The sequence below is a fragment of the Ambystoma mexicanum genome, chromosome 12 (genome assembly GCF_040938575.1).
Source record: "Ambystoma mexicanum isolate Mex_15411 chromosome 12, UKY_AmexF1_1, whole genome shotgun sequence".
NCBI classification, from domain to species: Eukaryota; Metazoa; Chordata; class Amphibia; order Caudata; family Ambystomatidae; genus Ambystoma; species Ambystoma mexicanum.
In genome coordinates, this window is record NC_090936.1 from 1134247173 (window position 1) to 1134262667 (window position 15495).

At 47.1% G+C, this 15495-nt stretch overlaps 1 protein-coding gene across 1 annotated transcript in view; it reads left to right on the forward strand.

Annotated features, from left to right (window-relative positions):
- CELF2 (CUGBP Elav-like family member 2) overlaps positions 1 to 15495 on the forward strand; it is a 1289895-nt gene that overhangs the window by 475567 nt on the left and 798833 nt on the right. The window lies entirely within an intron of this gene.

The following is a 15495-nucleotide window of genomic DNA, read 5'->3' on the forward strand; positions in this document are numbered from 1 at the left end:
TTCGTCTCCAGGGTATCCATGTGTATCCATATTTGGACGACTGGCTCTTACGCAGCCCTTGTCAGCTGGCAGCAGCAGGCAATCTCCAGTCTCTCCTTCAGCTCCTGTTCCATCTTGGGCTGTCGAACTGGCGGAAATCTTCCATGACGGTCCCGCAGGACCTGATTTTCCAGGGTTTTCGCGGGAATACGATCGACTGCAGAGTGTACCTGACCGGGGACAGAATGGTGGATCTGTTAGCCACGTGTCAGATGTTTACACAGTCGGAGAGCATGTCGGCCTGGTGGTTCCAGAGGTTTCTGGGCCTCATGGCCTCATGTGTGCTGGCTATTCCTCTGGCTCGTCTCAAGATGAGACGGACCCAGATGGCTCTTCGGAGTTCCTGGCGTCAGGCTGTGGACCAGGAGTCCAAGCGGATAATGATTCCGGATTCCATGAGAGTGGACCTGTATTGGTGGTCATCTCTCAGCAACCTGTCGGGGGGCGCAGGTTTTCAGGACCCAGTCCCCATGGTGACGATCCCGACAGACTCCTCCCTTCTGGGGTGGGGTGCAACGTTAGATCTTCTTCAGGTCTCGTACCTCTGGTCGCCTCAGGACAAGCTCCTGCACATAAATCATTTGGAGCTTCTGGCGATCTTGCTGGCGCTCAAGGCGTTCAGACCACTCATTGCCAACAAGGTGGTCCACATACGCACAGACAATGTGGTGTCAATGTATTATATCAACAAGCAAGGGGGAACGAATTCTCCCTCCCTCGTGGACCTGTCTATTCAGATATTGGAGTGGAGCCGTGCTTTATGGTGTCTGGCTGCTTGCAGTACCCATCCTGTGCCAGCTGAATGTCACAGCGGATGCCCTCAGCTGGCGGACAGTGGTCAGCTATGAGTGGGAGTTGAAGGCGGAGGTCCTCTCATGGATTTTCTCACGTTGGGGCACACCGGAGGTGGACCTCTTCGCTACGGCGGTATACAAGAAGCTTCCTCAGTATGCCTCAAGAGGGGGGCTGGGAGCCTCCTCTCTGGGGGATGCTCTTGAGATTCCATGGCACAACATGAGAGCTTACGCCTTCCCGCCTCTGCCTGTAGTCCATCGGGCAATTTGGAAGCTGAAAAACTCTGTGAATTGTTCGCTTCTACTCATAGCCCCGTGGTGGCCAGCCAGGTTTTGGTTCTCAGAACTTCAACACCTGTCGGTGTATCCGCCAATCAGGCTACCAGTAACTCCCGATCTTCTTCATCAAGGGGAACAGCAGATGTGGCACCCCTACCCACAATCGCTCAGCTTGGCGGCGTGGTGCCTGAGTTCAAGTCTTTAGAGCATCTTAACTTGTCTACAGATAACATGCGTATTATCCAGGCAGCAAGGAAAGCCTGGACCAGATCCCAATACAGGAGTAAATGGCTCAGGTTCTGTCATTGGTGTTTGGAGAACCAATTGGATCCAAGGGTGGCTATGATTGACACAGTACTGTCCTTCGTGTCCTCCCTAGCTGAGTCGGGTGTTCACGTTCTGTCATGCAGAACTTACCTTTCAGCGATTTCCACTTATCTTTCTACAGACCAATGTTCTTATTCTCTGAGTATCCCAGTGGTTAAGAGGCATTTTGCAGGCTTGACACCCCTCTACCCTCCGGTTCATAGTCTGCATCTGCCGTGGGACCTAAATGTAGTCCTGACGGCGCTGTGCCATAAACCTTTTGAACCAATGGCCACGGTGGACCTCAATTACTTATCCTGGAAAGTGTCCTTTCTGGTCGCCGTTACATCAGCGAGGAGAGTGAGTGAGCTCCAGGCCTTGTCAGTGGAGCATCCTTTCTTGGTCTTTCACAAGGACAAGGTAGTCCTGCGGACAAACCCGGCCTTTCTACCGAAGGTGGTAACTGAATTCCATCTGAATCAGTCGATCTCCCTACCAGTCTTTTTTCCGAACCCTGCCTCAGAGGCTGAAAGGGTTCTGCACTAGCTTGATGTCAGAAGAGCTCTTAAGTTCTACCTGGACAGGACTTCCGAGCTTAGCAGTTCTTCTCAACTTTTTGTGACCTTAGGTAACCTTCAGGGTAGGCAGGCTTCTAAGGCGACCATTTCTCGGTGGATCGCTGCCTGCATCACGGAGTCTTTCACCATCCAAGGGCTGAAACCTCCTAAGGGTATTCATGCACACCTTGTGCGGGCCAAGGTAGCCGTGGTTGATTTTCAGAAATATGTCTCCTGGGAGTCCATCACTAGGGCAGCTACTTGGGCCTCCCCATCTCCTTTTTGTAAGCATTATTGTCTTGACATGAGCTCAAGAGCTGATGCTCAGTTTGGTCAGGCTGTGCTGAAGAACCTTTTTCAGTAAGGAGTATTTCCATCCACCCGTAGTTCCTGTCAGGAGTGCTTGGGAATCTCCCATAAGTATGGAGGAAAGGGGACGGGACGTAGGAGTATAACCAGGTTACTCACCGTAGTGACCACCTTACTCCTAGTCCATAGTCCCCTTTCCTCCATACGCCCGCCATCCCCTCTAATAAGGTTCCTCTGTTATTGCTAATAGGTCTCTGACCTGGCGATAGAAAAGGACTGGTGGGCGATGCGCGGGGCGGAGCCAAGGTGGGGGCGGGGTTACGGCCGCGTGCCGGGCCCCACGCAAGAAAGAGAGGAAGGACACATTTTTGGAAAACATTTTGGATGCTTTTTACAAAGTGCTCCGGTCCCGTCCCACAGGATGAAGAGATGTCCAGAAGTATGGAGGAAAGGGGACTGTGGACTAGGAGTAAGGTGGTCACTATGGTGAGTAACCTGGTTTTTCTATCAATCATACAAATAAGTACCTTATCTACCTGAAAGACACATAACCAGTGCTCCACACAGCTGACAAAATATATAAAACGTTCATCGTACGGAGCAATATCTTAAGATCTGCAAATATCAATGCTGTAACGAAAGCAATCTTGGCCTGATGCCTCTGCTACTGCATTAGGCCCCTACCCTATTACTTGCAGATTCTTAAGCTCCTAGAAAGTGTGAAAATGGCAGATGGTGTGCAACGAAATACTCAATATCATAGCATAACAGGACATTGCAGAGTGTGGTCAGTTTTCTGGATGGCACAAGCAACTTCAGTGGCTGGGAGCAACAGGGAAAAAATGTAACGTTGGTTCAACCATAGTTAGTATGCTATACTAGAAATTCTGGTGCAATGAGTGGGTGGAGAGACTGTCTGCCTGTCAAATCAAGTGATTGGAGACTGGGGGAGGGCCAGTGCAGCAATCATGCAATGATATGGGACAGTATTGGAGCCACTAGAAGAGAAGCACCAGGGTACACCAATTTGTCCCGACACTTATTAAAACTGCCCTATTGGAAGGGTGAAACATAATCACTGATAAGCACTCCAATTTTTGCAGTTGACGTCAGGGTGAGATTGCGTTATTTGGCCAGGATCACACGCTAATGCTAAACAGCAAAGCAGGGATTTTAACCCACTCTCCAATTTAGGCACGACCACCTTCTTCCACGCTTTACTTGGGAAGAAATAATAAAGTTTTGGGAGTCAAGGACTACAATAATACTGTCTTATCGATTTTACTTGCAAAATATACAAATTGCATAATAAAGCATCATAACAACATAAATCCATATAGCAGCATGTTGAGATACAATAATATCAGAGTACCTTTATTTTCCACATCCTGAATGGAAAACTATAAGATGCAAAAGGCAAACTATTTACCCACTTTATTTTCAGCGATTTAAGACGCACAATAAAAGAAGTTGTGAAGTAAACTCACTTAGGTTTGGAGATTCGTCACAAACCTCCAGCGTGTTATGTATGGTTTTAAGTAATTTCAGCTACCGATATTAACGCAAAGTTTACTTTTTTAGCAAATCAAGCTATTAGACATTATGGGTATGAACAAGTATTTCAAATGGTGCTTTGTGTTGCTTGCAACTTGACTGGCGATTAGCTGAATCAGGTTGCACGTGTGGTGCATTGTATAGTTTCACTTCAGACTGTATCTCCAGACACACTCTGCGTACCTCTCAGCTCATCTGAAGTGCTTGCTTGCCTGCTTGGTGAAATCTGTCGGTGCCGCAGCCCAGGTCTCCTTGGCATGCGGTGCCACTGCCAATCCAAAAATGTTGCACATCAGCTGGCACAAGATTGTCCAGGGTAGATGCTAGCCGCACCACGGTAGGGGCCCTCAGTCCTCCTCCCAATTTGCCTCTGAAGGGACTCACGGTTTTGGCACGTGATGTCTCTTCTATCCCCTTCTGGTGACCTTTTCCTCAGCTCACCTCTTGTGCTTGCTTTGGTTCAGTTCTGCCTTTTCAATGCCGGTTATGGTCATATCCCTGCTACCAGTGCTGACCCTCCCCCCCAGAAAGCACCCAGGATCACTGTAGGCAGAAAGCCAGTCTCAATGGAGGGAGGTGCCCTACCTTTGCCGTGCCCACTCAGGACGTAGTTAATGTTGCATGGTTTCACCCTGACAACTGTTCCCATCTTTTGAGGTGATCAGTCCACTGTCCCAGAGCCCCTCTGACTTTTGTGGTGTCCTGCTTCCCTCCTCGATTGAGTAAGCATCACCAGGTGGGTGTTGCTTTCTTGGATTCCATTCTATGGTTAGTGGGCTGCAGCCTTGCAGTGTAGATGTCAGAAAGGCAGGCAGCAAATAATTCACCCGCTAGAAGCTCCGTAGGATTGGGTCATACCAGTTCCATCAATCCATCGTTGGAGTATATTCTAGAGAGAGAGAGAGAGTGTAATATGCTGTAGCCTGAATGTTGTAGCACAGTCCTGGAGAGCTGGACGCGATTCCTGAATGGGTGTATTCTCTAAGCGCTGGATCCCTTTTATACATTTGCGAACCTCTTTCTCAGGAGGACGCACCTCTCAGTATGCGTGGTAAATAGCCCCCGGGGAACGGGCGCCCTCCCCTGACTCCTCCCCGATCATGCCGTACCATCCGTGGGTAGAATCTCACATACAGGACGCGGAGTGCCGCTCTCCGAGTCAGTGGGCCCCTGCCATATGTTTCGGTCTCCGGCGGTTGTTTCAGGCCTGATAGCGGTCCGGGACAACCCGCTGCGTACCCCGTCACAGAGCTGGACCTTCTAGTCTGTCCCCAGCATCGGACGCCGGGAGCCGGTAGCAAGAACCTTTTCCCTTCCTTTCAGCACCGCCAAAAATTCTGCTCGCACCCTCGGGTCCTGTAGCACTTTCCTCATTGACCCTCCATAGATGCGGTGCTTCAGTTGTTGAGTGGGTCCTCCGCGCCCAGGTGCCATTTTGTCGAGTACTGGCCGAAGATTTTCGGCGGGCTGTTCTCCCCGCTCTGTCAACCAATCTGAACAAGATTTATAGGCCAGCCATATGTTTAGGCATCACTTCCTTACTTATTAGCCGTAATTGGGTATTTTTCCAGGGGGTTGGGAGGGCATATGAAATGGGCACAGATCCATTAAGCCTGAGGAGGAAACCCGGAAATAAACACAGCATGGCTGGAAGCGCGAGCCAAAGCATAAATGCGCACATCCAGGCTCATGTTGTGTTTATTTCCGGGTCCTACAGACCATCGTGGGTTGTCGTCTGCAGCAAAAAAGCTGTAAGAAATACTTTTTTTCACACGGAACTGAGCATGCTATTGTCCATGAACAGTTGAGTGCAAAAAAAAACCTAAAAAATAAAAATAAAATAAAAAAACATATTTTGCTGCTTTTTCGTAGGGTGGCCGATGGGGGGGGCTTGCATTTTTATAAGGGTGGCCGTCCCCCCCCCTGGCCACCCCTTGGTGGTGCCCCTGGATACTGCTCAACGGCACTCAATAGCCAACCGTGAAGAAAAGCCCGAAGTGTTTCATGAGTAGAGTAGCAGCACTGACACTGTTCTCAGCCTCATTTGGGATCAACAGCCAGATGCTGAAAAGTGTAAACATCTCTATGCAGGCAAAAGGAGGTCCCTCCCCCATTGCTAACGAAGTATGGGAGCAGTTGCCCCCACCACCACCCTGCACTTGGCACCTATGGGTAACTCCTTTTGGCAACGCGCTCGTCTTGGAAGCAGGAGACGCCCAGCAACACAGGTTCGATCCCCGGGTCTGCGCTTAGAAACCTCTTCGGCATTAAGTGCATTATAAATAACCAATTACAATCCTTGTATCATAGTACACTCTGCCATGCGTGCGCTCTTTCTCTGTCATGCTGCATGACTCCCTCTATCCTGCTTGCTCACGTGTTCCCGCTTTCTCACGCCGTCCTCTCAATCTTCCCTTCTTTGTCTCTCCCTCTCTCCATTTCCTCCCTCTCACTCTTTCCCCCTCTCTCTATCCCTCTTGATTGCTCTTTCTCCCCCTCTCCCTCCTGTCGTCCGCTGTCCCTCTCACCCCTCACCTTGATCTCTCTGCACCCTCTTTGCTTCTCTCCCCGCTTTTTTCTCTGATTCCCCTCTCTATCCTTTCTTTTTATTTTTATTTATTTTTTTTTTTACTTGTGTATATAATCAAAAAAGATTTTTACAAGAGTCCCTTTCGGGTGAAGCATGTTCTTAGAAGAAGAGGAAATCCGGCCAGTTGACTTGTCAACGAAGAGTAAAAAGTTTAAAATTTCATGTTTCGTATAGTTATAAAGGTGGTGATGCCACAGAAGGAAATGTGTGGTCAGGCACTGTCAGATCTTGTTTGAGCTGAGATCATCTTCATGGCTGCCTCCAGAATCTTGACTGCCGCTATGGTGTATCTTGTTGTTTCTCTTGCAATTAGGTGGTGCCACCAGATTTCCTCTTCTCGGATTTGTGAGTCGGCAAAGAGCGGGATCAGAAATGAGACCCGAAGGTGGCTGTTTTTTTTTTACAGTACATTAGCAAGTGTTGTAGTGATTCCCGTTCCGAATCCTCTTTGCATAATCTGCAATTGTCTGATGTTGAGAGGTTGCATATTGCTCAGATTTCTTGGGTTGGCAGTAGGTTTAAGCGTATCCTCAAACAATTTCTGAAGTGGTTTACTAGAAAATTTCGAGCAGTACGCTAACGGACCTTTCAACTTATTTGTTGGCGGAAGGTGAGTCAATAGTCGGTTGGCCGTTGTTTTCTCACATGTCAAAATCCAGTTGTCAAGACCTATTTTGTTTTTTATTCGATCTGGGTTGGTAATAAGGTCTTCATGAGAGCACGCCAGATCATTCAGTCTGCTATCCAAGTTGTTCTTCCATGTGTTTAATGCTTTGCACTGGCCACTTTGCAGTTCTTTATTGATTATTCTGTAGAGCGGCAAGTTTTCGGGCATCAGAATCTTCAGTAAGAGCTGCATTTATTTTTGTTTCACTGAGGCGGCTAGTGACATTAGCCCCAGTGCTCGCCTTATAGCTGGAGTTGAAGTAGATTTAAGGAGTGCCAAGACCGATTTCCAGACATATCCTTCTATCTTTGGCCATATCGATGATGGAATATTTAGTGATGCGTCCATGCCATACGTCAGTGTTGGCACCAGTTTCGATTTGTAGAAGTTTATTGCTGGTGTTAATGAAAATTTCCCAAATCTTTTGTCAACCATCCTTAGTTGGCTGGTGAGATTTTGTGTCTTGCTCCATAGTGCTTGTGACATTGCTTTTTCACTGTTTGTGGAGTTGATCATTATACCAAGGTATTGAAATTGCGAGAAAACTTCGATTTTCCTACCATTAAGGGACCACTGACTTTTGATCTTTCTCCCGTTTTGCTTTTTCTCTAGGATCAGTACTTTAGTTTTTTCAATATTAATTTCCAAGTTATTGTCTTTGGTGTATTCGGCTAAGTTTAATATCTGACTTTGTAGCCAAACTTGGGTCTGATCCAGAAGAATTAAATCAGCAGCATATAGGATCCGAGATGTTTGCTGACCACCTATTTTGGGTGGGAAGGATCTGACAGCCTCTTCTGAGTGTTGAAAGTCACCAATATAGGCAATGAAAAGAGCCAGGGCCAAATGGCAGCCCTGTTTCACACGTCTTTCAGTTTTTATTTCCTCTGAGAGGTGGCCCTGCTGACTCAGCCGTACTCGAATTTTGGTGTTAGTATGTAGGGCTATTCCTGGCTCTAAAATTTCAGCCTGCAATTCCATTGGAAGAGTTTAGTCCACAGTTTTTGTTGGTCGACTTTGTCGAATGCTTGCGGCATATCAATGAATGCAAAAAACACTTGTGGCGCACCTATCATGATGTTACTTTTTATGATGTTAAGAAGCAAGATGTTAATACTGGTAATCACGTCTTTTAAAAAAACAGTTTGGAGATGGTCTGCACATGGGGATGTTTTAGCCCACTTTTGAAATTTCAGTAATAGTAATGACACGTACATTTTGCCAATTATATCCGTCAGCGCTATTGGTCTATAGTTTAATGGATTGTCATGCTTGCCCTTTTTGAAGATAGGTACCACTACCGCTTCTGTCCAGGATTTCGGGATCTATTTAACTGATTTGCATTGCTGGTAAAGTTTACTCATAAAGATTGCCCACTCATCCGGGTTCTGTTTGAGATCGATATTGGTAAGGCCGTCTGGCTCTGGCGCTCTTGATCTTTTTAGTTTGGCGATTAAGATTTTGATGTCGTCGATATCCGTAAGGTCAGCCCAAGTGGTGTCATCTGGGAATATTGGCGTTGTTGCGTTTGACTTTGGTGGGCAAAGAGGCTGAGAAAATGAGCTATCCAGTCTTTCTCTGAAACCGTGTTGACTAAATGGTTATTGGCCGGAGAGTTTTTGCTTTTTATTAATTGCCAGAAGTCTCTGGTGTTTTTGTTGCTTAAGTTTGTTGCCATTTTCTCAGCGCCGTTTTGGTAGAGGACTGCTCTGTGTCCCCGTAGCCATTGTTTGTAAGCTCTTAGTACTTTGTTCTCCCCTTCCCTTCTCCTTCCTCTTCCTATTTCTCCCTTTCTTTCTCCGCCCTCTTTCTCTCTTCTTCCCCTCTTGTCCTTTTCTTTTCCTTTCCCCGCCCTAGTTACCCCTTTCTTTCTTCTCTGCTCCCTCTCTATTCTTCTCCTTCTCTCCGTTTCCCCTTCTGCTTTCCCCTCCCTCTCCCTTTTTCTCCATTTCTTTCTCCATCTTTCTTTCTCCCCCTCTTTATCTCTGCTTCCCCTCTCTCCCTTCCTTCTGTTTCCCCTTCCCCTTCCCCTCCCTCTCCCTGTGTCTCCCTTTCTTTCGTTTTCTCCCCCCTCTTTCTCTCTGCTCCCTCTCTATCTTTCCCACCCTTCTCTTTTCCCCTCCCCCCTCTCATTAAGCTACACCACTGGCATGCTGTCTCCATGCCTTTCAGCCTGCGTTCCTTTCATAGGTCATTTAATCTGATGTATTGTAGGGCGCGCTGGCCCAAGGCAGAGTCCCATGTGCTGAGACTTGCACCGAATAGAAAGCCCTGGAGCCGAAGCGCGTCCTGCTTCTGCATGACGGGGAATATTTAAGGCATCTCTAAAATACCTTGGAACCTCCTCTTCCCCTCTTCATTATCACATGAAGCCCGATCCTTTCGAAAAAAAAACATGCACCTATTTATTACTTAATCACGAAGGTCTGGGGACACCTTGACAGGGTCACAAAATGCCACCTTAAAGACCAGGCCAGGCGCCGTAAACCACTACGGTAATGATGGGTGATATGATATGATCGGTTAATTATAACGCACTTATACCCGGGGATCGAACCTGTGTTGCTTCGTGTTGTCTTGCTTCCATTGCAAGCACGTTCTCCCCTGATCCATCCGCCCGAGGTGCAGTATAAACATTGGATAACATGGCATAACATCCAGGTTCATGGTTTGTCAAAGGGTTTTCTGAAGTCCAACATTGCCGTGTCCATGGATGCCCCCATGCCAGGTGGAGATAGAGAAGGGCTCAATTGGTTTCAATTGACGACTGTGCCACGTGTACGAATTGAGATGCATTTCAAATCCCGTTTGCACTATGGGAGCAGCAATGGTGTGATCTTGGACAGATCGCACTAGCTTTCTATCCCCGAGATCCTGTTTATGCTACATGCTTATAGGCGGACCACATTATTTATTATTTATTCCTATATAAAAACCTGGTCAAGCACCCCAACATTTCTAAGGTGGTAGATGTGTTAACAAGCTGGACATGACCAGGTGTGTACACTTAGAATGGGCATTTAGATCAATATAACGGCGCATGCTTACTCCATTCGTACCCTGTTCTTGACAATATATTCCATCTACATAAACCAGCTCAATTACATAAAAGGTCTCCATCTACATTTCCACACAAAATAGGTTGCACTGTTTCTCATCCCTGTTAAGCAGGGAATGCAGCAGTCCAATGTTGCGCCAGGCCCTTGTTTGCTGTGCAAATGGAGACACGTGCATTATTCATGGATGGTTTGGTAAAGGGAAACCAGCCTTAAATCATAGGACTTTAAAGCACCTACTCGCCTACTTATAAAACAATCTTACCATTCCTAAACAAATGGTGTACGTTTACTGCAGGGCCTGCAAATTGGACTACAACTCAGAGGATCCATCGCCATTGACTCTGCTGACCGGGGTTGATGGGAGTTGTAGTCCAAAACATTTGCAGAGCCAAAGGTTACAGAGTCCAAACATATCAATATGAAATGCGCGCAGGTGTTAACCATTAGTACAGTATCTGCTGATGTGCAACGTCCTTTCCATAACCTGCAATATTTGCTGCATGGAATGCAATCCTCGTCACTGGCATGGGAAGAGCATTCCAGGAATGGATAGAAATGCTTGAGCCAAGGCTTCTTAACGCTTGGGAATTTCTTTGGGTAGCATTCCATTCCGTTCCATTGTTTTTATATTGTGCTGCTGCAGATGAGTGGTCAACCATATGCACATCGGTCTTGACCCCACCACTAGAGGGAGCCGTCAAATGGTGTTCAAGTCCACCCAGCACGCTTGTAAGTAACGGGTACACCGTCAGGGGACTCGCTGGGCGACTGTCTTCGAAATCATTGTTTGATATGTTGCCCCTTTTGCAGACCTCTGCATTTTCAGGGAAATGGCAAATCGGAGGCCACTAAAAGCAATTGGGAATGCGTGCACCAGTGCTGCTCGGCTTCGCTTGCCTTACCACTGTAAATATGGCCGCCGGACGCGGAATAACCTACTGTACAGGGACCCCATTTGTCTGCTTTTGAGTACCCTACACATGGAACATTCGGCGCTTAGATGGATGCACTGTGACAGCAAACATCCACTAACTGTTTAACTTGTAGAGTTGTTTTTCAACAGGGACCGAGGAGGCCTCCCCCTCGCGTCACTTTTCATCTGTGGCGCAGTCGTTCACAGACCAGCAGACTATAAGATTGCCTTCCTGGAGGTTCGGGCCCCAGCGGGGAATCATCCCGCACTGATTTCCAGCAGGGAGACGGTCTTCCTGGTTGCTGATTTTCTGCTGGGAGCGGGTGTGTGTGTGGGGGGGGGGTAAAGATTGATGGTGCTGCCAGGCCGCTACAGGATCCCACAACACGTCGAAGAAACGCCCAGCGGCGGGTCGAAACGTTGGCCGACTCTGTTGTCTTGAGCGTCTTTCCCATGAGGCTAGAGACTAGAGTGGCAGGTTTGGAGTAGAGTGTGACGCGCGCTCTTTTGCCGCGTTGCTTGGATTAGCCTCCCCTGTGAGTAAGTCTGTCTACGAACAAACTTCAGGCTTGTTTTTGTACATTTAGCCTTTATAGATTGTCGCTTTTAACGTTCTGGCTCTGAGTTTAGGGCGCTTTCATCGACAAAAGATGGACAACAGGTTTTGCTCCAGGGGTGCACCTGAGTTAGTTTTGTTTGGGGGGGTGGGGGAAGGGAGTAACCCTGCAAATGTTGGGATAGGCGCTAACTTCAGAGACTGTGGGGGAGGCGGAAGCGTCCTTGCATGGGAGCATCTAACTTCTTTACACATTCTAATGAGACTATTCTAGTGCAGCCTCAATGTTACAAGCAGTTAACTCTCTTGTCTGAAACCATACGCTTAAGAACTGCTGTCAGAATGAGCTGTCGCCCCCCACTACCACACTCTTCCAATCACTCCCATGGCTTGCAAGTTCTAAACCCCATCACGATTTAATTGCCTAAAAATGCACGCATATGAATGCATGTTCCAACATATGAAATGTTTTACGTTAGTAACTGCCGTGTCTTTAACTGTGCAGCCCAGTCATTGTTTATCTTCTGTGTCCTGTTCTGTCCGGTTACAGTGCTGTAGGTCAGCCAGGGCAAGTCAGTATGTAGCCCAAAATGCCACGGGGGCTGGGAGGGGTTGTTCGTTGTGCCACTGATTTGCACTGCGTTCCAACATTGTACAGCGCGCCTAGTTTATTTTCAGTGGGGTGATTGCTAATTTACCCGCTGGCATAGGACCCTCATTTGCTCCTGCAGTCTGGCGCCTACATCTTGTACCTGCCTAAACCCCTTGAAGTCCTATTTATGGTTGATCTTCTCATCTCTTAACCTGTTTCTATATTTGTAGGTCTTTGTGTTTTATTCATTCACGTGTATGTTTAAGGGGCCTGGAAACTGGGGGTTTCCTTAGTAAACTTTACAACTAATAAAACTATTTTTACTAAGAGCCCCAGCTCGATTTTGCATGCCACTCAGGGCCATTGTACCCTGTGGATGCCAATCTGATTAACTCAACTCTTAGAATTTGACTGTGATCAACCTGTGACAGTAGCCACTCATATCAAAGGCAGAACACTTGATTGGGTGACCACACACTATGTTGAGCTTACAGAAATTGAGGCGCCCCCCTGCCCATGGTCGGAACATTCCTTTGTGTATTTCTCTGTGCCCAAGGCCCTTAACCTATGAAAAGCACAGGGTTAAGGAGCTGGACAAAATTTAGGAACTTATGTAAGTTGTCTCCCTCGGCTCTGGATCCATATCTGGCACCCACTTGTAACAACACAGCTAACGATCTTGCCGAAGCATATCAGTCTATGCTGTACAAAGCAGTCAATCAGTTGGCTCCAGAGAAAACACGTCTCACCAAGGAGGCTCCATTCAAAACTTGGTACTCAGCTGAGATCCAAGCATTTAGGGCAGACCAAAAGAGGGCTTTTCAGTCATGGAAAAATGACCAATCAGCTGATAATAAAACACAGTATGCCAATGCAGCTAACATTGACAAAATCACCATTTGAGAGGCAAATAAACCCCACTATGATCAAAGAATAGAGGGTGCTGCATCCAACACCAGGGAATTGTTTAAAATATGGAAATAACTCAAGAACCCATGCCCTACTGCAATTGAGGTGATCAAGGACTCCAAATGGTGTACCACCATACAGGAATCCATGGCTAATATCAGAGAAAATATGGCTACTAATCGTACCATCCTGGGAAGTACGAGGATGGCTATGAAAAAAATCTATGCGGCCCTCTCCGATCCCACCTTTCGCCTTTAAGACAGTGATGAAAGAGGACATTTTCAAGGTGCTTTCTAGCATTAATTCTACTTCTTGTAGAGGAGACACCTGTCCGGTATCAGTTGTTAGAACATGTGCAGTCCAACTCACCCCACTAATTGCCAAATGTATCAGTTTCTCCTTTCAAGAAAACAATGTCCCAACCTTGATTAAACCAGCATAGATCTCTCCTCTTCTGAAGAATCCGTCATTGGCCCCAACCTAAACAGAATACTATCGCCACATCACAAACAGCCCTTTTCTGAGGAAAATCCTGTATAAGGTGGAATATACACAAATCTAAAAATGTCTGGAGCTACACAGTATATTGGGTCATAAACAATCTGGCTTCAGAAGTGCCCACAGCACTGAATCTACCCTGTTAGACCTGAAGGCGAATATGTTACATCATTTCGATAAGAGCAATACTGCATTACTGATGCTACTCGACTTATCCGTGGCTTTTGATTCAGTAGATCACACCATACTGGTGCAAAGACTGAGGAACTCAGCTCATTTCTACCCAGAGGCAGCAGAGTGGATTAGCTCCTTCCTCTCTAGATGCAAAGCTAAAGTCTTCCACAATGGCTCTATGGCCGAGGACTATCTGGTCTTGTGTGTAGTTCCTCAGGGTGTGTGTATCTCACCTACACTCTTTAACATATACACAATTCCACTCTTTGAGATGCTAGAGGGACAAGGGGCCATATACGCAAACAACGCAGATGACATGCAGTGTTTGATTCCCCTTTCAGGGGATCATGCCAAAGACACTAGCAAAGTAAATTTTATTTATGAACAAATTGAATCCTGGATTGCAGACAATCATCTGCCTCTCAACGCACAATAAACCAAAGTCCATTATTGCAGGTACAGCGTCGCAGTTAAGGAAGCTTGTCAGTGAATATCAACCATTCACTATCTCAGGGAGCATCATAGCCACGCTCCGCAAAGTCAAAACTTTACGTTTTGTCTTGGACCAGGAATTGTGGTCACATATCAACAGCCTCGTCTCCAGATCAGCCTACCACCTGAAGTTGTTGGCCCACATTAGGCCCTTCCTGAATCACTCTAACAGCCATTATTGCCAGGAAAATCATTGGGGCTCGCCTGCACTACTGCGCCAGTTTACGAAAGGGTACCGGCAAGGGCCAAATGGCCCGTCTACAGGTCATCCAAATAAGGTGTTGCGGATTATGGAAGGCTTGAAGAGATCTGATCACTTCTCCACCGCAAGGAAGTCATTGCATTGGCTTCTTGTGGATTTCAGAGTTACTTACCATACCCGGTGCATCACCCACATGTGCCTGTACGGTACGGTACGGCACAAGGGTCTTTTTCTCACTCTGCACCCAGATGTTGGAAAGCCCTGCCCCCGATTTAAGAGACTGTTGCTTCCCGAAATTCAAGCATGACCTTAAAACTTTTCTCTTTCACTAATTGGGTCTCCTTTGACTATGGATTCTCTGCTCCCCAGCCTGTAGTCTTATCTTTGTGTGTGTTAGTCTTGTCCAAGCGCTTTTATGCCAGGTGCTGTGGCGTGTGCCTGTAATCCCAGCTACTTAGGAGGCTGAGGCTGTCGGATCACTTGAGTCCAGGAGTTCTGGGCTGCTGTGTGCTATGTCAATCGGGTTTCCACACTAAGTTTGGCATCAATATGGTGATTCTGTGGGAGCACAGAATAACGAGATTGTCTAAGGCGGGGTGAATCGGCCCAGGTCAGAAACGGAGCAGATCAAAACCCCCGTGCTGATCAGTAGTGGGTTTGTGCCTGTGAATAGCCACTGTAAACCAGCCTGGGCAAGACAGCGAGACACAGTCTTTCTTTCAAGCACTTTTATGCCTATGGGCCCTGTCTACGCGCTATACAAATAAAATAAATAAATAAACTTAAAGCACTAGCTGAGTCCTACTTGATATACAATCATGAGGCCATCCTCTCACGCGTGCACTGGCTGCATGCCCTTTGTTGGTTTGTAGGCGTGGGTATGTTGCGTATGATTTTGTTTGGCTCTATTGCATTATATTGTGTGGATGCAAGCTTTGATCTTGCATTTTAATCTATCAAGGGCTTACCCCTCTGAAGCCGCTAGCACGTGTGACCCTAACCTTG